Raw genomic sequence first — 25,061 nt, forward strand, 5'->3', positions numbered from 1 at the left:
GGTGACGTCACCGCTGTGCTTTCACTTACGGCCAGCGCTCAGTCAGTGCAGGAAGCAGACAGCGAGGGACGTGTGACAGACATCAGAGGGTGAGTATGTAGTGTTTGTTTTTTTACATGTTACACTGATAACCAGGGTAAACATCGGGTTACTAAGCGCGGCCCTGCGCTTAGTAACCCGATATTTACCCTGGTTACCATTGTAAAACATCGCTGGTATCGTTGCTTTTGCTGTCAAACACAACGATACACGGCGATCTGACGACCAAATAAAGTTCTGAACTTTAATCAACGACCAGCGATATCACAGCAGGATCCTGATCGCTGCTGCGTGTCAAACACAATGATATCGCTATCCAGGACGCTGCAACGTCACGGATCGCTAGCGATATCGTTTAGTGTGACGGTACCTTTAGTCCTATGGCTTCCAGGACCATTTGTATGCCGATTCCTACTGCCCATCCCCAAACATTTCGCTGATCATAATCACAAAGTCTCACAATTGAGGTTTCAGATAATAGAACAGGTCTCTATCCCCAGGCGAGGAGGTGATCCTGTTAGACTGGTAAACAAAGAGAGGCATACTGGATACACACACTGGATACCCTGCACCCTCGTGGGTTAAATAGAGACTATGATCATATGTCATTTATATAAGTATTTAACTTTAAAATCTACCTGGGTACCCTATTCAAGAACTCTGATCATACAGGTTTAAACTGGCTCATAAAGAGATTGTACTAAGATAATATGCCCAGGGGCGTAACTACCGCGGTCGCAGGGGTCGCAATTGCGACGGGGCCCGCAGTGCTTAGGGGCCCGCCCAGTCCAGCAGACTGGGCGGGCCCCTAAGAACTCTGAGCTACAAAATGGGCCGCCGGCCCTTTAAATAAATCTTCTTTACAGGTCCTGGTGCGCGTGCACTCTCTCGGGTGGGACTGTGGGACGATCACGGGTGGGACTGCACTGGTCCCGCAGCAGAGCCCCTCCACCGCACAGAGCCGCACACCACAACTATGGCTGCAGCTGCTCTGTGCGCACAGGACCTGTGATGAGGTCACAGGAGGGGAGGAGTCGGAGTCACATGATCAAGGGCTTCCGTGTTGTGCAGGACAGTAGTGCAGTGCTGGTTGTCATCGTGCTGGAGGAGGGTAAGCTTTTGTGTGAGGTCAGGAGGGGTTTGTGTGGATGTAGCAGAGCAGTGTGTGTATGAGGTGTACAGAGCGGAGCCGTGTGTGTATGAGGTGTACGGAGCGGAGCCGTGTGTGCAGTGGCGTAACTACAAAGTTATGGGCCCCGGAGCGAACTTCCAAATGGGCCCCCCCCCCGCCATAAAATTCAATGTAACCCCCATAGAATACAATGCAGCCCCCCTCATAGTATAATGCAGCCCCTCCATACAGGGGCAGTGAGAAAGACACGAGCAAATGGTGACGAGGGGGCAGGGGAGGGGGCACAAGGGGGCAAGGAAGACAGGCACAAGGGGACACATGGGGGCTAGGAGGCAGGGGAGAAGGTTACAAGGGGACTAGTGGGCAAGGGAGACTGACACAAGGGGACAATGGAGACTGACACAAGGGGACAATGGAGACTGACACAAGGGGCACACGGGGACAAGTGGGCAAGGGAGACTGACACAAAGGGCACACGGGGACTAGTGGACAAGGGAGACTGGCACACGGGGACACAAGGAGTAGTGGGCAAGGGAGACTGACACACGGGGAATAGTGGGCAAGGGAGACTGATACAAGGGGACACACGGGGACAAGGGAAAAGCACAAGGGGACAAGGGAGACAGGCACAAGGGGACACACAGAGACTAGTGGGCAAGAGACTGACACAAGGGGACAAGGGATACAAGCACAAGGGGACACACAGGGACAAGTGGGAAAGGGAGACTGACACACAGGGACTAGTGGGCAAAGGAGACTGACACAAGCACAAGGGGACATAGGAGATAGGCACATGGGGACACACAGGGACTAATGGGCAAGGGAGACTGGCACATGGGGACACAAGCATAAGAGAGACAGGCTCAAGGGGACACACGGCCCCCTAACCTGCCAGAGCCGCTTGCAGCTGCGACCGTGGTAGTTACGCCGCTGCCTCACACACACACACATACTACAGATATCACACACACACTACAGATATCACACACACACACACACACACACCATACTACAGATATCACACACACACATCAGTTATCACACACACACTACAGATATCACACACACACACATCATATTACAGATATCACACACATACTAGTTATCACACACACACTACAGATATCACACACACACACAGACATACTACAGATATCACACACACACTACAGATATCACACACACACACATCATACTACAGATATCACACACACACATACTACAGTTATCACACACACACTACAGATATCATACACATACTACAGATATCACACATACACACACACACACACACACCAGAGATACCAGCTCATATACACAACTCACAATCTCCTCTCTGGTACAGGGGTGGCTGATGTAAACCGGCTGTAGCTCCTCAGCTTCTCCTGACTAAAGCGGCTCTGTCCCGCACCTCCCCCCTGCTCTCGCCTTCTGTCCCGGGGTTATTTTGGCTTTCTCTTAAATACGATCTCATTCAGACGTACATGAGATGTGTGAGGGGGGAAAAATACAGACTGAGAAGCTGTCTCATCGTGATGACTGGAGCTGCTTCCTGTCTCTCACGTGCCCCGGCTGCCCCCTTCCCCTAGATACGCCTCGGACTGTTGCCGTGCAGGAGGAATCTCCTGCACTGCAACATGGTGTTGGGTGCCAGCACAGGCCGCACAGTGGTCTATCCAGCACAGCCCGCACAGTGGTCTATCCAGCACAGCCCGCACAGTGGTCTATCCAGCACAGCCCGCACAGTGGTCTATACAGCACAGCCCGCACAGTGGTATATCCAGCACAGCCCGCATCTCTCGCCCCCTCCCCCCCCCCCCGAGAATGCTCCCACAGTCCAGTAAAAAAAAAACAAAAAAAAACACTCTCCTTACCTTTCCTCTTGCCAGCGTTGCTTACTGCTCCGGTCTCAGGCTCGGCTGCAGTCTGCCCGGGACACAGCAGGTGCGCGATGATATGACGTCATCGCGCACCCGCAGTGTCAGAGGCAGAGCGGGTATAGTTGAATGCGACGGCAGGGGGGGTGAGTCAGCGGCGGCGGGGGGAGGCGGATCGAGCGGCCCATGACTGGCACCGGCTCTTCTGGCATTTGCCAGAAGTGCCCGATGGCCAGTCTGGCCCTGCTCTGACCTTCCAGCCTCGGGCCCCTGACCTGCCGGGCCCGGTCGCAATGGTGACCGCTGCAATCGCAGTAGTTACGCCCCTGTCCATACTGTACAATGGCCACACATAGTGCTCCATACTGTACAATGGCCACACATGATATTGCCTACAGTATAATGGCCACACATAGTTACTCCTACACACGCGGCTGAGCTCCGTACACATTGCACATGCGGCTCCCCTCCGTACACCTCGTACACACACGGCTCCGCTCTGTATACCTCGTACACACATGGCTCCGCTCCGTACACCTCGTACACACACGGCTACGCTCCATACACCTTGCACACACGCGGCTCCAGTCCGTACACATTGTACACACCCGGCTCCGCTCCGTATACCTCGTACACACACAGCTCCGCTCCGTACACCTCGTACACACCTAGCTCCGCTCCGTACACCTCGTACACACACGGCTCCGCTCCATACACCTCGTACACACACGGCTCCGCTCCATACACCTCGTACACACACGGCTCCGCTCCATACACCTCGTACACACACGGCTCCGCTCCATACACCTCGTACACACACGGCTCCGCTCCATACACCTCATACACACGTGGCTCTGGTCCGTACACACCCGGCTCTGCACCATACACCTCATACACACACGGCTCCGCTCCATACACCGCATACACACCCAGCTCCGCTCCGTACACCTCATACACACCCGGCTCCGCTCCGTACACCTCGTACACACCCGGCTCTGCTCCGTACACCTCATACACACCCGGCTCCGCCTTGAACACCTCATACACACACGGCTCCGCACCATACACCTCATACATACACACACGGCTCCACTCCATACACCGCATACACACCCAGCTCCGCTCCGTACACCTCGTACACACCCAGCTCCGCTCCGTACACCTCGTACACACCCAGCTCCGCTCCGTACACCTCGTACACACCCGGCTCCGCCTTGTACACCTCATACACAATATGCCGTTATTATTATGCATGACTCTAATTATGGTATTCTTATTTGCAGAGTCGGTCATACTGAGAGAATGTATATGACACTGTCCACTTGTCCGTCTACACACCGTCACCCTGTGTGCACTTTTGTGTATAAGTGATACACCACAATGTCTCCAGAGCCTTTAGGATCATCATCTGCCCCTCTCAATATGTCTGCTGGAACACAAACACTCTGACTGTGAACCGCACAGCCTAGCCGCATCACTTCCTCTATGCTCTCCTTGCACAGCAACTCTGATCACATGACCGGCTCGTTTAGTCTTGCCCATCCGGCACTTAAGCACGTCACATCCTGCCGGCTATTGCAGACTTGCGGTGCATACCGCGTCGCACTAGTACAAGCCGGCACCGGTCTCTTGGTAAGTTGATGTCACCATTGTTCACTGCGATACTACCGCCCACCTTTACCCCCGGAACCTGCTGTATAAGGACCCATCACATTTCCTAAAGGTACCGTTACACTAAACGACTTACCAACGATCACGATCAGCGCCGGCCGGCCGTAAAGCAGAGCACAGCGGTGACGTCACCGCTGTGCTCTGCTTTACGGCCGGCCGGCGCTGACACATTCAGTGCAGGTTAGCCGCCGGCAGGGGACGTGACAAACATCAGAAGGTGAGTATGTAGTGTTTTTTTTTTAACTTTTACAATGGTAACCAGGGTAAATATCGGGTTACTAAGCGCGGCCCTGCACTTAGTAACCCGATATTTACCCTGGTTACAAGTGAACACATCGCTGGATCGGTGTCACACACACCAATCCAGCGATGACAGCGGGTGATCAGTGATGAAATAAAGTTCTGGACTTCTAGCTCCGACCAACGATATCACAGCGGGATCCAGATCGCTGCTGCCTGTCGCTTAGTGTGAAGGTACCTTTAAAGATATCTTGCTGTGGACATTTTTACCAGGACTTCATTACCTCAAGCAGTTTACACTGGTAATTCCACCATTTATTTGCGGCCACCTGTGCACTACCATATAGTACACTATATATGGGCACTCACTGTTCCTGCATTTTTTTTTTTTCACCCTGTTGCAGCACTAGTGCCGTACATTTCACACCACGTCCAAAGGATGCCTCTATATCTTCCTTATGGAAATTGGTATGTTTACAATTGAACAGCTTACCTTTGTTTAATTTATCAATGGGGTCCATTTTGTCGTGGGTGTATATCCCAGCTTTACCGATTGTTCTTCTGAGTAATTGTACACTAATTCTCTCTGAGCATAATACGTTATTTTGATGACTACAATAAAATCACAAAAAACCTCATTTAAGTTGAGTTCCTAAGTTTATCTTTCTCATTTGTATGCTGATGACACTTAGATCTACCTCTTGGGCCCAGACGTCACCTCTCTGCTGTCCAAAATCCTTGAGTGTCTATCAGCCATATTTTCCTCCTTCTCTCGTTTCCATCAATCTCAATTTGGACAAATCTGAACTCATTATCTTTCCTCAATCTCACATACCTTCCCTACCTGATCTGTCCATCACAATGACATCATGTTTTCCCCTGAACCAGAAATCCGTTGCCTCAGAGTAACCCTTGACTCTGCCCTGTCCATCAAATCGCACATCCAAGCTCTCGCCACTTCTTGTCGCCTTCAGCTCAAAAATATTTCCACTATCCGTCCATTCCTCAACCCTCACACTACCAAAATGCTTGTACATGATCTCATCATCTCCCGCCTTGATTACTGTGACATCCTCCTCTGTGGCCTCCCTGCTAACTCTCTCGCACCTCTCCAGTCCTTCCTCATCTCTGTTGCCCGTCTAGTTCATCTCTCTCCCCGCTACTCCTCCCCTTTCCCCTTTTAGCAAATCCCCAGCGTACCCAGTTCAAACTACTAACACTGACCTACAAAGTCATTCATAACCTTTCTCCTCCGTATATCTCCGAACTAATCTCCCGTTATATTCCCTCATGTAATCTCAGGTCTTCCCAAGACTTCCTTCTCTCCTCCACACTAATTCGTTCTTCACCCAATCGCCTCCAAGATGTCTCCAGAATATCCATCCTCTGGAATTCTGTGCCCCAACACGTCCGATTATCTACCACATTTGGATTCTTCAGATGGAACCTGAAAACCCATCTCTTCAAGAAAGCTTACAACCTGCAATGACCCTGCTGCCTCCTCATCACCACTGGAGCTGCTGCAACCCCCGACCTACTGTCTCCTTCCCCATCATCCTGTAGAATGTAAGCTCACAAGGGCAAGGTCCTCTTCCCTCTGTACCAGTCTGTCATTGTTAGTATTTCAACTGCAAGTGATATCTGTATTTTGTATGTAACCCCTTAATGACAGAGCCAATTTGGTACATAATGACCGAGCCAATTTTTACAATTCTGACCACTGTCACTTTATGAGGTTACAACTCTGGAATGCTTTAACAGATCCTGCTGATTCAGAGACTGTTTTTACGTGACATATTGTATTTCATGTTAGTGGTAACATTTCTTCGATATTACTTGCGATTATTTATTAAAAAAACGGAAATACGACGAAAATTTTTAACATTTTGCAATTTTCAAACTTTGTATTTTTATGCCCTTAAATCAGAGAGATATGTCACACAAAAAATAGTTAATAAATAACATTTCCCACATGTCTACTTTACATCAGCACAATTTTGAAAACAAATTTTTTTTTTGTTAGGGATTTATAAGGATTAAAAATTGACCAGCAATTTCTCATTTTTACAACACCATTTTCTTTTAGGGACATCACATTTGAAGTCATTTTGAGGGGTCTATATAATAGAAAATAACCAAGTGTGACACCATTCTAAAAACTGCACCCCTCAAGGTGCTCAAAACCACATTCAAGAAGTTTATTAATCCTTTACGTGCTTCACAGGACCTGAAACAATGTGGAAGGAAAAAATGAACATTTAACTTTTTTTTGCAAACATTTTACTTCAGAACCATTTTTTTTTTTATTTTCACAAGTGTAAAAGCAGAAATTTAACCATAAATGTTGTTGTGCAATTTCTCCTGAATACGCCGATACCCCGTATGTGGGGGTAAAGCACTGTTTGGGCGCACCGCAGAGCTTGGAAGAGGAGTGCCGTTTTACTTTTTCAATGTAGAATTGGCTGTGTTACGGAACCCCTCAGCACCCAGATTATGTTGTGCAGTTATATGTATGTATTATAGGTTCCATGTGAGATGTATGTCCCTAATGCATCAGCCCACAGGCTGTGCCCCTGGGCAGAGGGGACAAGATATCCCCCTTCTGACCTCTCCCACTTTTATAATTCCCACAGTAAATATCGGCAGGCTCCGGCCCCCTGCGGCTATTGTAATGTATGTCTGGCCTGCCGCTTTTCAATGGGCCTGCCCTCTGTATCTGTGTGATATATATTCTGTGTCCTATGAGTAAAGTGTTGTCATACTGGAAATACGTGGAGAAGCAGTGATCTTTTATATGCGCCCATGTAACCAAGGAATTCCAGCCAGCGGCCTTCATTCAGACTCCAGCCAAAGCAGAGTGGACCTCCTGAAACACGGGGTGTTACTGAAAGAGGTACTCCAGCACGGTAGACCCCGTTACACGCTGGAATTGAGATCAGATGCCATGTCGCGTTTGGAGAGCCCCTGATGTGCCTAAACAGTGGAAACCCCCCACAAGTGACACCATTTTGGAAACTAGACCCCTTAAGGAACTTATCTTGATGTGTGGTGAGCACTTTGAACCCCCAGGTGCTTCACAGAAGTTTATAACGTAGAGCCGTGAAAAAAAAAAAAAATCGAATTTTTTCTACAAAAATGATCTTTTTGCCCCCAAATTTTTATTTTCACAAGGGTAACAGGAGAAATTAGACCACAAAAGTTGTTGTGCAATTTCTTCTGAGTACGTCGATACACCATATGAGGGGGTAAACCACTGTTTGGGCGCACCGCAGAGCTTGGAAAAGAAGGAGCACCATTTGACTTTTTCAATGCAGAATTGGTTGGAATGGAGATCGGGCGCCATGTCGTGTTTGGAGAGCCCCTGATGTGCCTAAACAGTAGAAACCCCCCACAAGTAACCCCATTTTGGAAACTAGACCCCTTAAGGAACTTATCTAGATGTGTGGTGAGCACTTAACACCCAAGTGCTTCACAGAAATTTATAAAGAAGAGCCGTGAAAATAAAAATCCTTTTTTTAGCCTGCAATTTTTTATTTTCTCAAGGGTATCAGGAGACATTTGACCCCAAAATCTGTTGACCAGTTTGTCCTGAGTATGCTGATACCCCATATGTGGAGGGGGCACTGTTTGGGCACCCATCGGGGCTCGGAAGGGAAGGAGCGCCGCTTGGAATGCAGACTTTGATGGGATGGTCTGCGGGCGTCATGTTGCATTTGCAGAGCTCCTGATGTACCTAAATAGAAACCCCAGACAAGTGACCCCATTTTGGAAACTAGACCTCCTAAAGAGCTTATATAGATGTGTGGTGAGCACTATGAACCCCCAACTGCTTCACAGAAGTTTATAATATAGAACCATGAAAATAAAAAAAATCATTTTTTCCACAAAAATGATCTTTTCACCCCCAATTTTTTACTTTCACAAGGGTAACAGGAGAAATTGGACCCCAAAATTTATTGTGCAATTTATGCTGAGTAGGCTGATACCCCATATGTGGAGGGACCACTGTTTTGGCGCATGGCAGAGCTCAGAAGGGAAGGAGCGCCGTTTTGGAATGCAGACTTTGATAGAATGGTCTGCGGGCGTTATGTTGCGTTTGCAGAGCCCCTGATGTACCTAAACAGTAGAAACCCCCCACAAGTGACCCCATTTTGGAAACTAGACTCCCCATGGAACTTAGGCTACTTTCACACTAGCGTCGTGCACTGCACGTCGCTATGCGTCGTTTTGTAGAAAAAACGCATCCTGCAAAAGTGCTTGCAGGATGCGTTTTTTCTCCATTGACTTGCATTAGCGACGCAGTGCGACGCATTGCCACACGTCGCAACCGTCGTGCGATGGTTGCGTCGGACCGTCGTCACCAAAAAACTTTGCTTGTAACGTTTTTTGGTGCGTCGTTCCCTTCTTTTCCGACCACACATGCGCGGCCGGAACTCCGCCTCCCCGCACCTCACAATGGGGCAGCGGATGCGTTGAAAAACAGCATCCGCTGCCCCCGTTGTGCGGCGCATTCACTGCTAGCATCGGTACATCGCAACGACGCAATTCGTCATGCGTCGTCCGACGCTAGTGTGAAAGTAGCCTTATCTAGATGTGTGGCGAGAACCTTGAATGCCCAAGTGCTTCACAGAAGTTTATAATGCAGAGTCGTGAAAATTTGTTCAATGTAACGGTTTTTTGTACGTCACGTCCGCCATTTCTGACCGCCCCCTCCCCCCCAGGACATAGACTGGGCAGCGGATGCGTTGAAAAACTGCATCTGCTGCCCACGTTGTGCACAATTTTCACAACGTGCGTCGGGCCGACGCATTCCGATGGCCCCGTACCGACGCAAGTGTGAAAGAAGCCTAACCCTAGCCCTAAATTTAGCCCCAACCCTAACCCTAAATTTAGCCCCAACTCCTCTAGCTGCCGGCCGGCAGATCATGGAGACCCCAGAGAAAATCCGAATCTGGGGGGCGCCATTAACTTAAGTACCCTTAACTGCCGCCGTTAAAAGGCGTATCGGCGGTCGTTAAGGGGGTAATCCCTTCTCATGTACAGCACCATGGAATTAATGGTGCTATATAAATAAATAATGACAATAATAATATAGATACATCTCTGTATCATTGCTCTGGCCTCTTCTTAGGTGGACAATTTCCTTCTTTGCACCTATTAAGTAGATAATGAGATTAGCCCCAATGTGTGCTTGAGTTGATGAAACAAGTAGATTGTTCTTGTAAGTATAGACATGTAATTATAGGCTTGGAACAATTTCTACATCCAGACAATCAGTGATTTAATGAGAAATGGATGTTTTGTGATGGGAAAAAGTGGTAAATACAAATGAAAATTAATAATGCATTAACTGCAGTTCCTGCTGTCTTCCTGCCAGACCATACAGTGGAGTTAATCCTCTCCTATTGGGAAAGACAAGTCACATTTTTGGATGGCTGGTATAATTAATGGTGGGGCATGTAAGAAAAGTGTCTCTTCTTAAACTGTGACAAAATGTCATGACTCCCAGGAATTAAGCTGTGGTTAGACGGTGATTTTGACCGCAACACAGGTCACGTGGCCAAAGATCGGAGTATGCAGGCAGAGGCTACATCACAGCATAATGGAGATGCAACCTGCAAGTTACCATAACAAGCATGTAGCCAAATGGAACCAGTTGCATTTTTTGTGACTTGCTTGGTGTGACTGCAATAATACTGTCATTTTCACTTGCATCAAGCTTGATGAAGCAGCACACAGTGATGTTCGTCATCAAGTTTTGGTTTTCAGTTTTGAAACAGCACATGTTGTGAATATCATACTGTATGGGCAGCTGTGGTGACTATCATATTGTGTAGGGGGACAGTGTGAGGACTGGTTACAGTTTTAAGAGGGCAGCATGCTGGGTAGTATGAGGGCATAGTGTGAAAAGGGGTCACACAATTGATATTGGGAGGGGACAGGATGAAATGGGGGCACAATATGTAGAGGGGTTAGCATGGGTGGGGGGGGACAGTATGGAGATATGAAAAGTGTAATGGAAAATTAGTGAGGAGACAGCCATGGTGTATGCTTTGGTTTATAAGGGCAGATGGTGTGGCGGTTATAGCTGATAATGGCGGACAGTGGGGCAGTTATAGCGGATAATGGTAGATAGTGTGTAGGCTTATGTAGGTCATAATATGGACAGATATTTTCATGCAGAGGGCATTTTAATAATACCCTTATTTTTAAGGGCACTGTGTTGGGATGTGCTGCAAAAGACCGGAGAAGAGGGAGGCCTGCAGAGAACAGCTGTGGCTGTGAAAAGTCGTCATGGCATCTACACAAGATAGAGATGACGCCAGGGAAGATGTAATCTATAAAAGGTACCTGGATCTAAATGTTTGTGATCCTGACTGCGTCTCATCAGTACTGTGGAGCCTGTATGGTCCGCAGTCTGATGATGGTTGTTAGGGTACCGTCACACATTGAAATTTCCATCGCTACGACGTTACGATTCGTGACGTTCTAGCGATATCGTTACGATATCGCTGTGTCTGACACGCTACTGCGATCAGACACCCTGCTGAGAATCGTACGTCGTAGCAGATCGTTTGGAACTTTCTTTCGTCGCTTGATCACCCGCTGACATCGCTGGATCGTTGTGTGTGACAGCGATCCAGCGATGTCTTCGCTTGTAACCAGGGTAAACATCGGGTAACTAAGTGCAGGGCCGCGCTTAGTAACCCGATGTTTACCCTGGTTACAAGCGTAAACGTAAAAAAACAAACAGTACATACTCACCCGTCGGTGTCCTTCAGGTCCCTTGCCGTCTGCTTCCTGCTCTGAGTGCCGGCCAGAAAGTGAGAGCAGATCACAGCGGTGCTGCGCTCTGCTCTCAGTGTACGGCTGCACTCAGAGCAGGAAGCAGACGGCAAGGGACCTGAAGGACACCGACGGGTGAGTATGTACTGTTTGTTTTTTTACGTTTACGCTGGTAACCAGGGTAAACATCGGGTTACTAAGCGCGGCCCTGCGCTTAGTTACCCGATGTTTACCCTGGTTACCCGGGGACTTCGGCATCGCTCCAGCGCCATGATTGCAACGTGTGACCGCAGTCTACGACGCTGGAGCGATGACTATACGACGCTGCGACGTCACGAATCGTGCCGTCGCAGCGATGAAAATTTCAATGTGTGACGGTACCCTTAGTAACAACTCACAGTATCTCCTTACCATTGTTAAGAATATACTGGCAGTTGGAGGTTCATGCGATGCAATTGTTTATGGGGCTGACTTGACATTACAATTGATCACTGTACTAAGCTTGGTTCTTGTATTCAAATACTTTTGGTTCTGGTCATGTATTTAGGTACTTATGGTGGTTTTGGTGATGTATTCATGTACTGATGTTTTCTTGGTGATGTGTTAATTCACTGATGGTGGTTCTGGTGACGTAATCATGTACTATTGGTGGGTGTGTTGACATACTCATGTACTGATGGTGGATGTAGTGATGCATTCATGTACTAATGGTGATTCTGGTGAGGATTGCATGTACTGATGGTGGTTCTGGTGACATATTTATTTATTGATGATGTTCCTGGTGCCAGTTTTGTGCAAGTTGTATTTATCGCATGACGGATGCAAAAACCATCAGAGGTATCCCTTTATCTATAATGGAGTCTGTTTATTATCCATTAGGGTATCTACCAAATGCTGGACACATTAAAACCAAATGGACCCCCATTATGGTTAAGCTATATTAGTTTCCATAACTATCTTTGGGTTTGACATTTAAAATATAGGACATCAAGGATGAATATCGTTATTTTTCCCCTGTATTGTGTAAATGGTTTGCAAAAAATGATTATGTATCTAACTTTGAAATTGCCCTCCCTGTTAAGTCACATCCCTAAAGTACAACATTTTGTTTTGCTGTCATTTTTTGTGTGAAAAAGGTTAACAATTCTAGTGAAAGTGGTCATCAGAGCTTGTTACCTGAGCCATCAGAGGGGGAGGGAGGAGGTGCATCAGGGGGCCTGTTACCTTCCTTTTCTTTGGGTTGGCTTCATCTGTCTAGGGCACAAAAATACCTTGTCCGGGCCTTGCCAGTGTATGACAGGTCTCTCCTTTTATGCGCATATAGGGAGAGAATTGTCACCCCAGGTTAGCATTTTGGGTTATGATGCATTTCTTTTTAAGGGGGGGGGGGGAATAATTTAAGAATATTAAAACACACACACAAAAAAAAAATATGGTTTTAATAGTTGAATTTAATAACCACACACGCTAGAACAATAATTTTCTTCATAAACCATGTCTGACGAAGACCGTGACTCTTGGACATATTGTCACATCAAACATTCTTGTATACTGCATATGACAAGGTCTGAAAATCTCCTGATCCGAACAAAATCTTAAGAGTAAGTTCACACTGGACTTTTTGCTGCTTTTTTTAATGCTAATTTTCAGCTGCTTTTTACCAGCAAAGCCTATGAGATTTCAGAAATCTCATGCACACACATTGGTTTTTTGTTTGATCAGTATTTTGTGCTTTGCTGCGTTTTTTGGACATAGAGCATGTCACTCCTTTCAGAGTTTTTGCTGCGTTTTTTCACCCATTGACTTGAATGGGTGTTGAAAAAAACGCAGAAAAAACGCAGGTATCGTTATTTGCTGCCTTTTTGCTGCTGAAAATCCAAGGACACTAGCATGGACAAAGAGAAAAAAAACCAAAACGCACCAAATACGCAACAAAAAAGGCACCTAAACCTGCATTTTTGATGCAGCTTCTTTCCTGCCAAGATTATCAGGTTTTGCTGCAGAAAAAAAAAGCAGAAAAAAAAGCAGCAAAAACATCCTGTGTGACCTTACCCTAAAAATGTAAGATGATGCTGATAATTATCAGTAAGGTCGGTTTTTCTCACCCCAAAATTACAGTCTGAATACTGATGTCTGGACTCGCCGCTCAGTATCATATTACATTATTAAGAGTAAGTTCAGATCAGGAGATTTATAAAATTATATTTCTATCTCGATTCTTAGGCTAGGTTCACATTGCGTTAGGGCTAGTGTTGAGCATTCCGATACCGCAAGTATCGGGTATCGGCCGATACTTGCGGGTATCGGAATTCCGATACCGAGATCCGATACTTTTGTGGTATCGGGTATCGGTATCGAAACAACATTAATGTAAAAATGTGTAAAAGAGAGAATTAAAATAAAAAATATTGCTATACTCACCTCTCCGACGCAGCCTGCACCTTACCGAGGGAAGCGGCAGCGTTCTTTGTTTAAAATTCGCGCTTTTCTTTCCTTTACGTGAAGTCCCGGCTTGTGATTGGTTGCGTCGCAGTCACATGGGCGACGCAACCAATCACAGCAAGCCGTGACGTAATTTCAGGTCCTTAAGGATTTTAAAATTACGTCCCGGCTTTGTGATTGGTTGCGTCGCAGTCACATGGGCGACGCAACCAATCACAAGCCGTGACGTCACGGGAGGCTGGACACGCGCGCATTTTAAAATGCGCGCTTGTCCAGCCTCCCGTGACGTCCCGGCTTGTGATTGGTTGACCGCGATGCAACCAATCACAAGCCGGGAGGCTGGACACGCGCGCATTTTAAAATGCGCGCTTGTCCAGCCTCCCGTGACGTCCCGGCTTGTGATTGGTTGCGTCGCGGTCAACCAATCACAAGCCGGGAGGCTGGACACGCGCGCATTTTAAAATGCGCGCGTGTCCAGCCTCCCGGCTTGTGATTGGTTGCGTCGCGGTCAACCAATCACAAGCCGGGACGTCACGGGAGGCTGGACAAGCGCGCATTTTAAAATGCGCGCGTGTCCAGCCTCCCGGCTTGTGATTGGTTGACCGCGACGCAACCAATCACAAGCCGGGACGTCACGGGAGGCTGGACAAGCGCGCATTTTAAATTGCGCGCGTGTCCAGCCTCCCGTGATGTCACGGCTTGTGATTGGTTGCGTCTCCCATGTGACTGCGACGCAACCAATCACAAAGCCGGGACGTAATTTTAAAATCCTTAAGGGCCTGAAATTACGTCACGGCTTGCTGTGATTGGTTGCGTCGCCCATGTGACTGCGACGCAACCAATCACAAAGCCGGGACGTAATTTTAAAATCCTTAAGGACCTGAAATTACGTCACGGCTTGCTGTGATTGGTTGCGTCGCCCATGTGACTGCGACGCAACCAATCACAAAGCCGGGACTTCACGTAAGGAAAGAAAAGCGCGAATTTTAAGCAAACAACGCTGCCGGTTCTGTTATGGTTCTCAATGGCAAGAGAACATAGCCCAGCAAACATAAGTACTAGCTCTTGGAAGGATGGAAACTAAACTGACCATGAACTAAACCTGCCGCACAACTAGCAGTAGCCGGGTAGCGTTGCCTACGTTTTTATCCCTAGACGCCCAGCGCCGGCCGGAGGACTAACTAATCCTGGCAGAGGAAAATATAGTCCTGGCTCACCTCTAGAGAAATTTCCCCGATAGGCAGACAGAGGCCCCCACATATATTGGCGGTGATTTTAGATGAAATGACAAACGTAGTATGAAAATAGGTTTAGCAAAATTGAGGTCCGCTTACTAGATAGCAGGAAGACAGAAAGGGCACTTTCATGGTCAGCTGAAAACCCTATCAAAATACCATCCTGAAATTACTTTAAGACTCTAGTATTAACTCATAACATCAGAGTGGCAATTTCAGATCACAAGAGCCTTCCAGACACAGAAACGAAACTACAGCTGTGAACTGGAACAAAATGCAAAAACAAACGAGGACTAAAGTCCAACTTAGCTGGGAGTTGTCTAGTAGCAGGAACGTGCACAGAAAGGCTTCTGATTACAATGTTGACCGGCATGGAAGTGACAGAGGAGCAAGGTTAAATAGCGACTCCCACATCCTGATGGAAACAGGTGAACAGAGGGGATGATGCACACCAGTTCAATTCCACCAGTGGCCACCGGGGGAGCCCAAAATCCAATTTCACAACAGTACCCCCCCCTCAAGGAGGGGGCACCGAACCCTCACCAGAACCACCAGGGCGATCAGGATGAGCCCTATGAAAGGCACGGACCAGATCGGAGGCATGAACATCAGAGGCAGTCACCCAAGAATTATCCTCCTGACCGTATCCCTTCCATTTGACCAGATACTGGAGTTTCCGTCTGGAAACACGGGAGTCCAAGATTTTTTCCACAACGTACTCCAACTCGCCCTCAACCAACACCGGAGCAGGAGGCTCAACAGAAGGCACAACCGGTACCTCATACCTGCGCAACAATGACCGATGAAAAACATTATGAATAGAAAAAGATGCAGGGAGGTCCAAACGGAAGGACACAGGGTTAAGAATCTCCAATATCTTGTACGGGCCGATGAACCGAGGCTTAAACTTAGGAGAAGAAACCCTCATAGGGACAAAACGAGAAGACAACCACACCAAGTCCCCAACACAAAGCCGAGGACCAACCCGACGCCGGCGGTTGGCAAAAAGCTGAGTCTTCTCCTGGGACAACTTCAAATTGTCCACTACCTGCCCCCAAATCTGATGCAACCTCTCCACCACAGCATCCACTCCAGGACAATCCGAAGATTCCACCTGACCAGAAGAAAATCGAGGATGAAACCCCGAATTACAGAAAAAAGGAGACACCAAGGTGGCAGAGCTGGCCCGATTATTGAGGGCAAACTCCGCTAAAGGCAAAAAAGCAACCCAATCATCCTGATCTGCAGACACAAAACACCTCAAATATGTCTCCAAGGTCTGATTCGTCCGCTCGGTCTGGCCATTTGTCTGAGGATGGAAAGCAGACGAGAAAGACAAATCTATGCCCATCCTAGCACAGAATGCTCGCCAAAATCTAGACACGAATTGGGTTCCTCTGTCAGAAACGATATTCTCCGGAATACCATGCAAACGGACCACATTTTGAAAAAACAGAGGAACCAACTCGGAAGAAGAAGGCAACTTAGGCAGGGGAACCAAATGGACCATCTTAGAGAAACGGTCACACACCACCCAGATGACAGACATCTTCTGAGAAACAGGAAGATCCGAAATAAAATCCATCGAGATGTGCGTCCAGGGCCTCTTCGGGATAGGCAAGGGCAACAACAATCCACTAGCCCGAGAACAACAAGGCTTGGCCCGAGCACAAACGTCACAAGACTGCACAAAGCCTCGCACATCTCGAGACAGGGAAGGCCACCAGAAGGACCTTGCCACCAAATCCCTGGTACCAAAGATTCCAGGATGACCTGTCAATGCAGAAGAATGAACCTCAGAAATGACTTTACTGGTCCAATCATCAGGAACAAACAGTCTACCAGGTGGGCAACGATCAGGTCTATCCGCCTGAAACTCCTGCAAGGCCCGCCGCAGGTCTGGAGAAACGGCAGACAATATCACTCCATCCTTAAGGATACCTGTAGGTTCAGAGTTACCAGGGGAGTCAGGCTCAAAACTCCTAGAAAGGGCATCCGCCTTAACATTCTTAGAACCCGGCAGGTAGGACACCACAAAATTAAACCGAGAGAAAAACAACGACCAGCGCGCCTGTCTAGGATTCAGGCGTCTGGCGGACTCAAGATAAATTAGATTTTTGTGGTCAGTCAATACCACCACCTGATGTCTAGCCCCCTCAAGCCAATGACGCCACTCCTCAAAAGCCCACTTCATGGCCAAAAGCTCCCGATTCCCAACATCATAATTCCGCTCGGCGGGCGAAAATTTACGCGAGAAAAAGGCACAAGGTCTCATCACGGAACAATCGGAACTTCTCTGCGACAAAACTGCCCCAGCTCCGATTTCAGAAGCGTCGACCTCAACCTGAAAAGGAAGAGCAACATCAGGCTGACGCAACACAGGGGCGGAAGAAAAGCGGCGCTTAAGCTCCCGAAAGGCCTCCACAGCAGCAGGGGACCAATCAGCAACATCAGCACCCTTCTTAGTCAAATCAGTCAATGGTTTAACAACATCAGAAAAACCAGCAATAAATCGACGATAAAAGTTAGCAAAGCCCAAAAATTTCTGAAGACTCTTAAGAGAAGAGGGTTGCGTCCAATCACAAATAGCCTGAACCTTGACAGGATCCATCTCGATGGAAGAGGGGGAAAAAATATATCCCAAAAAGGAAATCTTTTGAACCCCAAAAACGCACTTAGAACCCTTCACACACAAGGAATTAGACCGCAAAACCTGAAAAACCCTCCTGACCTGCTGGACATGAGAGTCCCAGTCATCCGAAAAAATCAAAATATCATCCAGATACACAATCATAAATTTATCCAAATAATCACGGAAAATGTCATGCATAAAGGACTGAAAGACTGAAGGGGCATTTGAAAGACCAAAAGGCATCACCAAATACTCAAAGTGGCCCTCGGGCGTATTAAATGCGGTCTTCCACTCATCCCCCTGCTTAATTCGCACCAAATTATACGCCCCACGGAGATCTATCTTAGAGAACCACTTGGCCCCCTTTATGCGAGCAAACAAATCAGTCAGCAGTGGCAACGGATATTGATATTTAACCGTGATTTTATTCAAAAGCCGATAATCAATACACGGTCTCAAAGAGCCATCTTTCTTAGCCACAAAGAAAAAACCGTCTCCTAAGGGAGATGACGAAGGACGAATATGTCCCTTTTCCAAGGACTCCTTTATATATTCTCGCATAGCAGCATGTTCAGGCACAGACAGATTAAATAAACGACCCTTAGGGTATTTACTACCCGGAATCAAATCTATGGCACAATCGCACTCCCGGTGCGGAGGTAATGAACCAAGCTTAGGTTCTTCAAAAACGTCACGGTATTCAGTCAAGAATTCAGGAATCTCAGAGGGAATAGATGATGAAATGGAAACCACAGGTACGTCCCCATGCGTCCCCTTACATCCCCAGCTTAACACAGACATAGCTTTCCAGTCAAGGACTGGGTTATGAGATTGCAGCCATGGCAATCCAAGCACCAACACATCATGTAGGTTATACAGCACAAGAAAGCGAATAATCTCCTGATGATCCGGATTAATCCGCATAGTTACTTGTGTCCAGTATTGTGGTTTATTACTAGCCAATGGGGTGGAGTCAATCCCCTTCAGAGGTATAGGAGTTTCAAGAGGCTCCAAATCATACCCACAGCGTTTGGCAAAGGACCAATCCATAAGACTCAAAGCGGCGCCAGAGTCGACATAGGCATCCGCGGTAATAGATGATAAAGAACAAATCAGGGTCACAGATAGAATAAACTTAGACTGTAAAGTGCCAATTGAAACAGACTTATCAAGCTTCTTAGTACGCTTAGAGCATGCTGATATAACATGAGTTGAATCACCGCAATAGAAGCACAACCCATTTTTTCGTCTTAAATTCTGCCGTTCACTTCTGGACAGAATTCTATCACATTGCATATTCTCTGGCGTCTTCTCAGTAGACACCGCCAAATGGTGCACAGGTTTGCGCTCCCGCAGACGCCTATCGATCTGGATAGCCATTGTCATGGACTCATTCAGACCCGCAGGCACAGGGAACCCCACCATAACATCCTTAATGGCATCAGAGAGACCCTCTCTGAAATTCGCCGCCAGGGCGCACTCATTCCACTGAGTAAGCACAGCCCATTTACGGAATTTCTGGCAGTATATTTCAGCTTCGTCTTGCCCCTGAGATAGGGACATCAAGGCCTTTTCCGCCTGAAGCTCTAACTGAGGTTCCTCATAAAGCAACCCCAAGGCCAGAAAAAACGCATCCACATTGAGCAACGCAGGATCCCCTGGAGCCAATGCAAAAGCCCAATCCTGAGGGTCGCCCCGGAGCAAGGAAATCACAATCCTGACCTGCTGAGCAGGATCTCCAGCAGAGCGAGATTTCAGGGACAAAAACAACTTGCAATTATTTTTGAAATTTTGAAAGCAAGATCTATTCCCCGAGAAAAATTCAGGCAAAGGAATTCTAGGTTCAGATATAGGAACATGAACAACAAAATCTTGTAAATTTTGAACTTTCGTGGTGAGATTATTCAAACCTGCAGCTAAACTCTGAATATCCATTTTAAACAGGTGAACACAGAGCCATTCCAGGATTAGAAGGAGAGAGAGAGAGAGAAAGGCTGCAATATAGGCAGACTTGCAAGAGATACAATTACAAGCACACTCAGAACTGAAGGGAAGGGAAAAAAAAAATCTTCAGCAGACTTCTCTTTTCTCTCCTTTCTCTGTCAATTAATTTAACCCTTTCTGTCCGGTCAAACTGTTATGGTTCTCAATGGCAAGAGAACATAGCCCAGCAAACATAAGTACTAGCTCTTGGAAGGATGGAAACTAAACTGACCATGAACTAAACCTGCCGCACAACTAGCAGTAGCCGGGTAGCGTTGCCTACGTTTTTATCCCTAGACGCCCAGCGCCGGCCGGAGGACTAACTAATCCTGGCAGAGGAAAATATAGTCCTGGCTCACCTCTAGAGAAATTTCCCCGATAGGCAGACAGAGGCCCCCACATATATTGGCGGTGATTTTAGATGAAATGACAAACGTAGTATGAAAATAGGTTTAGCAAAATTGAGGTCCGCTTACTAGATAGCAGGAAGACAGAAAGGGCACTTTCATGGTCAGCTGAAAACCCTATCAAAATACCATCCTGAAATTACTTTAAGACTCTAGTATTAACTCATAACATCAGAGTGGCAATTTCAGATCACAAGAGCCTTCCAGACACAGAAACGAAACTACAGCTGTGAACTGGAACAAAATGCAAAAACAAACGAGGACTAAAGTCCAACTTAGCTGGGAGTTGTCTAGCAGCAGGAACGTGCACAGAAAGGCTTCTGATTACAATGTTGACCGGCATGGAAGTGACAGAGGAGCAAGGTTAAATAGCGACTCCCACATCCTGATGGAAACAGGTGAACAGAGGGGATGATGCACACCAGTTCAATTCCACCAGTGGCCACCGGGGGAGCCCAAAATCCAATTTCACAACACGGTTCCCTCGGAGAGGTGAGTATAGCAATATTTTTTATTTTAATTCTTTCTTTTACACATTAATATGGTTCCCAGGGCCTGAAGGAGAGTTTCCTCTCCTTCAGACCCTGGGAACCATCAGGAATACCGTCCGATACTTGAGTCCCATTGACTTGTATTGGTATCGGGTATCGGTATCGGATCCGATACTTTGCCGGTATCGGCCGATACTTTCCGATACCGATACTTTCAAGTATCGGACGGTATCGCTCAACACTAGTTAGGGCAATCCGTTTAGCGCTAGCGGATTGCGCTAACGCAATGTATTTTTCAGGGCCGTGTTTAGGGGTCGCGTTAACGTCCCCGCTCTCGCAGATCCCCGATCTGCGAGAGCGGGGAACGGACCTCGGGCGCGCCGCGGACGCTGCAAGCAGCGTCCGTGGCGCGTCCCAAAAGAACGGCACATCGCTACCGCGAGCCGAAAAAGGCACGCGCTAGCGATGCGCTACAGGCAAAATTTACATTGCTGTCAATGGGCGCGCTAACGGACCCGTTGCACGGCGTTAATTGCGACATTTTCGCCGTGCAACGCTGTCCGTTAGCGATCACCCACTAACGCAATGTGAACCTAGCCTTAAACTTATTTGACCATCCAGGAGGGTAGAATTAGTTTTACATTCTGTATTGTCCAAAATGTGTTGTATTAATTTCAGCAAAATAATGTACTCAATGTGGTCAATTGTCAATAAAAAAAAACCTGCCCTGGGCAAGACTGGAAGCGAGGAGGATGGAACTCAAAATAGACAAGCTAGTGAAAAAAGGAAGCACCTGGGGAACAGCACCAAGCTTTGACTGGCCCACAGGAGAATCCTGCGGTGGGCCCTGTACAAGAGTGGGCCACCACCCTCTGATATGAGCAGTACTTGGCACAATATACTTGAATCACTATGTATAGACAATGGCGGCATCTTATTCATTTACCAATCTGCCCAGTTTATTGTTATACAAGTTTGTGATTGAGGATAATGTCACCTTTGCATGTAGCTGAAAAGCAGACCCCTGGCATGGGTTACTGGTGGCCCTTAGCACCCCGGTCCAACACTGAACAGTACTATATTGGCAAGTTATCTATTTATCAATGATTTACCGTAGCTATATTTTTAGCACTGCAAAATTCAATGTAACCTAATAATAGCAATGTTATAAAATAATAAAATAGTGCCCTAAGATACAATCATCAGGCCATATTATCTACGGGTGCCGTGTGTGACTACATGGCCATAAAGGCTGAAATTATTTAAATAAAAAAAAAAAAAATTCAACTTTCAGCAAAAATAGAGCCAGAAACCCAACTTTATACACGAGCATATTCATGCATGAAAGAACAAGTTCAGAATTAGATAACTAAGGTCTACATTAATTCAATGAGTCTGCAAAATTCCCACCAGGGTCATTAATTTGTGCAGATGGAGGAGGATGCAGAGTATTCATTAAGCGGGACATGTCTGATGTTTTGTGATTTTTAAATTGTTACTTAAAACTCTTACCCTTGTGCACTTTTCTAAATGGAAATGCAAAAACAAAAAGGAGGTTTTGTAATGGTCATGAAAATCAGCTGAGCATGAGACAAATGTCCCCAATCCTGTGAGCCTTCGAACATCTGCTACCATGGGAAATCTTGGATCACTAGATCCGAGGGCTTAGACAAGTACAAAATGGTTGTGTTGGGCTGGGGGGATGGTGTATTTGGACCTCTAAAGGGTTCCAAGAGTATACTTCCCAGTCACCAAAGGTATCAATGAAACGCGTGTTTGCACAACTACCAGTGCACAGTGAATTAGCCCAAGTTCACAAGTCCAGAAATCATTGGAACAGATCAGCAATCCGTTGACAACAATGTTTTCCAGACGCAACTTTTTTGTCCAGCTTAAAATATAAAACGGATTTCAACTAGAACAGGGTTTTTTTTTTAACATTGAAATCTATGGAAAATGGATCCGTTAACCCCATCACCTACGGACGATTTTTCATTTTTGTTTTTTTTGCTCCCCTTCTTCCAAGAGCCATAACTTGTTTTATTTTTTCCATCATTATGGCCATATGAGGGCTTGTTTTTTTGGGGGGACAAGTTGTACTTTTTGAATGACACCATTGATTTTACCATATAGTGCACTGGAAAATGAGGAAAGAATTCTGCGTGCGGTGAAAATGAAATTGCAAACAAAAAGTGCAATTCCAAAACTGTTTTTCGGGTTTTTTATTTTCCATGTTCACAAAATTTTAAAACTGACCTGGTAATATGACTTCCCAGATGAATACTAGTACACAGATACTGTTGTGAATTCTGCTCTTGGGCTCCCTCCGGTGGTTATACTGTAAGTGGTAGCGCTGCTGTCTCTGGATCGCAGCATTCATCAGGTGTGTCCACTTTTTGCAAATCTGACTGGGCTATTTAGTCTTACTTGACCCTTTAGTCAGTGCCAGTTGTCCATTGTTCCTGGAGGATTCACATCCCTGCCTGGTCTCTCCTGCTTTGCTATTCATTTCAACAAAGATAAGTTCTGGCCCTGATTTTTGCAGTCCACATGCTGTGGGCCTTATTGTTCAGTTCTTTTCCATGTTTTTGTCTTGTCCAGCTTGGTCTGTATAAGGATTTGTTTAGCCAAGCTGGTATCTCTGGAGATGCAGATATACCCTCCATATCTTTAGTTAGATGTGGAGATTTTGTATTTTCTGTGGTGGATATTTTCTAGTGTTTTAATACTGACCGCATAGTACTCTGTCCTATCCTTTCTATTTAGCTAGAAGTGGCCTCCTTTGCTAAATTCTGATTTCAGTCTGTGTATGTTTTTTCCCTCTCCTCTCACAGTCAATATTTGTGGGGGGCTGCCTATCCTTTGGGAATTTTCTCTGAGGCAAGATAGAAAAGGGAAAACTATCTCTAGGGGTAATTAGTCCTCCGGCTGTGTCGAGATGTCCAGGGAGTGATAGGTACATTCCACGGCTACTTCTAGTTGCGGTGTTAAGTTCAGGGTCTGCAGTCAGTACAGGTACCACCTTCTCCAGGGTACATCTCATGCTGCTCCTAGGCCACCAGATCATAACAGATACCAAACATGTATAAGTTATTTTTTAGTTAAATGGTGAAAAAAATTTCAGCAATACCAAATGTGTTTTTTTTTTAATGGGGGCAAAAGGGGTGTGATTTGAACTTTATATATTTTTTTAAATATTTAGTAAAACTGTTTTTTAAACTTTATTTAAAGGGGTATTCCCATCTCTAAGATCCTATCCCAATATGTAGCAGGTGTAATAATAATACTAGAAAATACCCCCCAATTAGAAATCTAGTATAGTTCTTCAGATTTGCTATATCTCCTTCCTCATGTGCAAGCATTGCAGGACCTTAGGTATCCATGGTTACGACCACTCATATAGCGACAGTTAGATGATAGTGGTCGTAGCCATGGATACCTAAGCTACTGCAATGCCTGCACATGAGGTGAGCAACATAGAGTATAGTTTTTCTGATTCGCTAATTGGAGGTATTTGCTAATATTATTAGATATACAGTACAGACCAAAAGTTTGGACACACCTTCTCATTTAAAGATTTTTCTGTATTTTCATGACTATGAAAATTGTACATTCACACTGAAGGCATCAAAACTATGAATTAACACATGTGGAATGATATACTTGGCAAAAAAGTGTGAAACAACAGAAATTATGTCTTATATTCTAGGTTCTTCAAAGTAGCCACCTTTTGCTTTGATGACTGCTTATGAACAATTCCAAATATCAGTCAATTTTGCAACAAAACCTTCAGGCCTCTGCTAAAAAGCTGAAGATGAATTTCACCTTTCAGCATGACAACGACCCTAAGCATAACCTCCAAGTCAACTTAAAAAAAAAAACTGCTTTGCCAGTTTTTCCTGAAGAAGTTATATACTTCGAAACGCATGGAAATAAACCACCACCTTTCTGTACCATACTGGGATATACATCTCCATTCTGTTGGAAGCGCGGAATATTTTCCACTAACTCCCTTTACAATCTGATGCCTGATGGTCACTCACTGACCTGTGGATATTCTGCTGCTGATTTTGTATATTATGTGTGTTTTTAAAAGAGCGAACAGGTGAGTTTAATCTGAGTGCTA

The 25,061-nt window shown here is 46.3% G+C and overlaps 1 protein-coding gene across 3 annotated transcripts in view; it reads right to left on the minus strand.

The window, feature by feature from the left end:
* The window catches only part of ADD2 (adducin 2), a 157,538-nt gene that overhangs the window by 122,034 nt on the left and 10,443 nt on the right, over positions 1-25,061 (minus strand). The gene's annotated exons all lie outside the window — the stretch shown is intronic.

This window comes from Ranitomeya variabilis, chromosome 5, assembly GCF_051348905.1.
Source record: "Ranitomeya variabilis isolate aRanVar5 chromosome 5, aRanVar5.hap1, whole genome shotgun sequence".
NCBI classification, from domain to species: Eukaryota; Metazoa; Chordata; class Amphibia; order Anura; family Dendrobatidae; genus Ranitomeya; species Ranitomeya variabilis.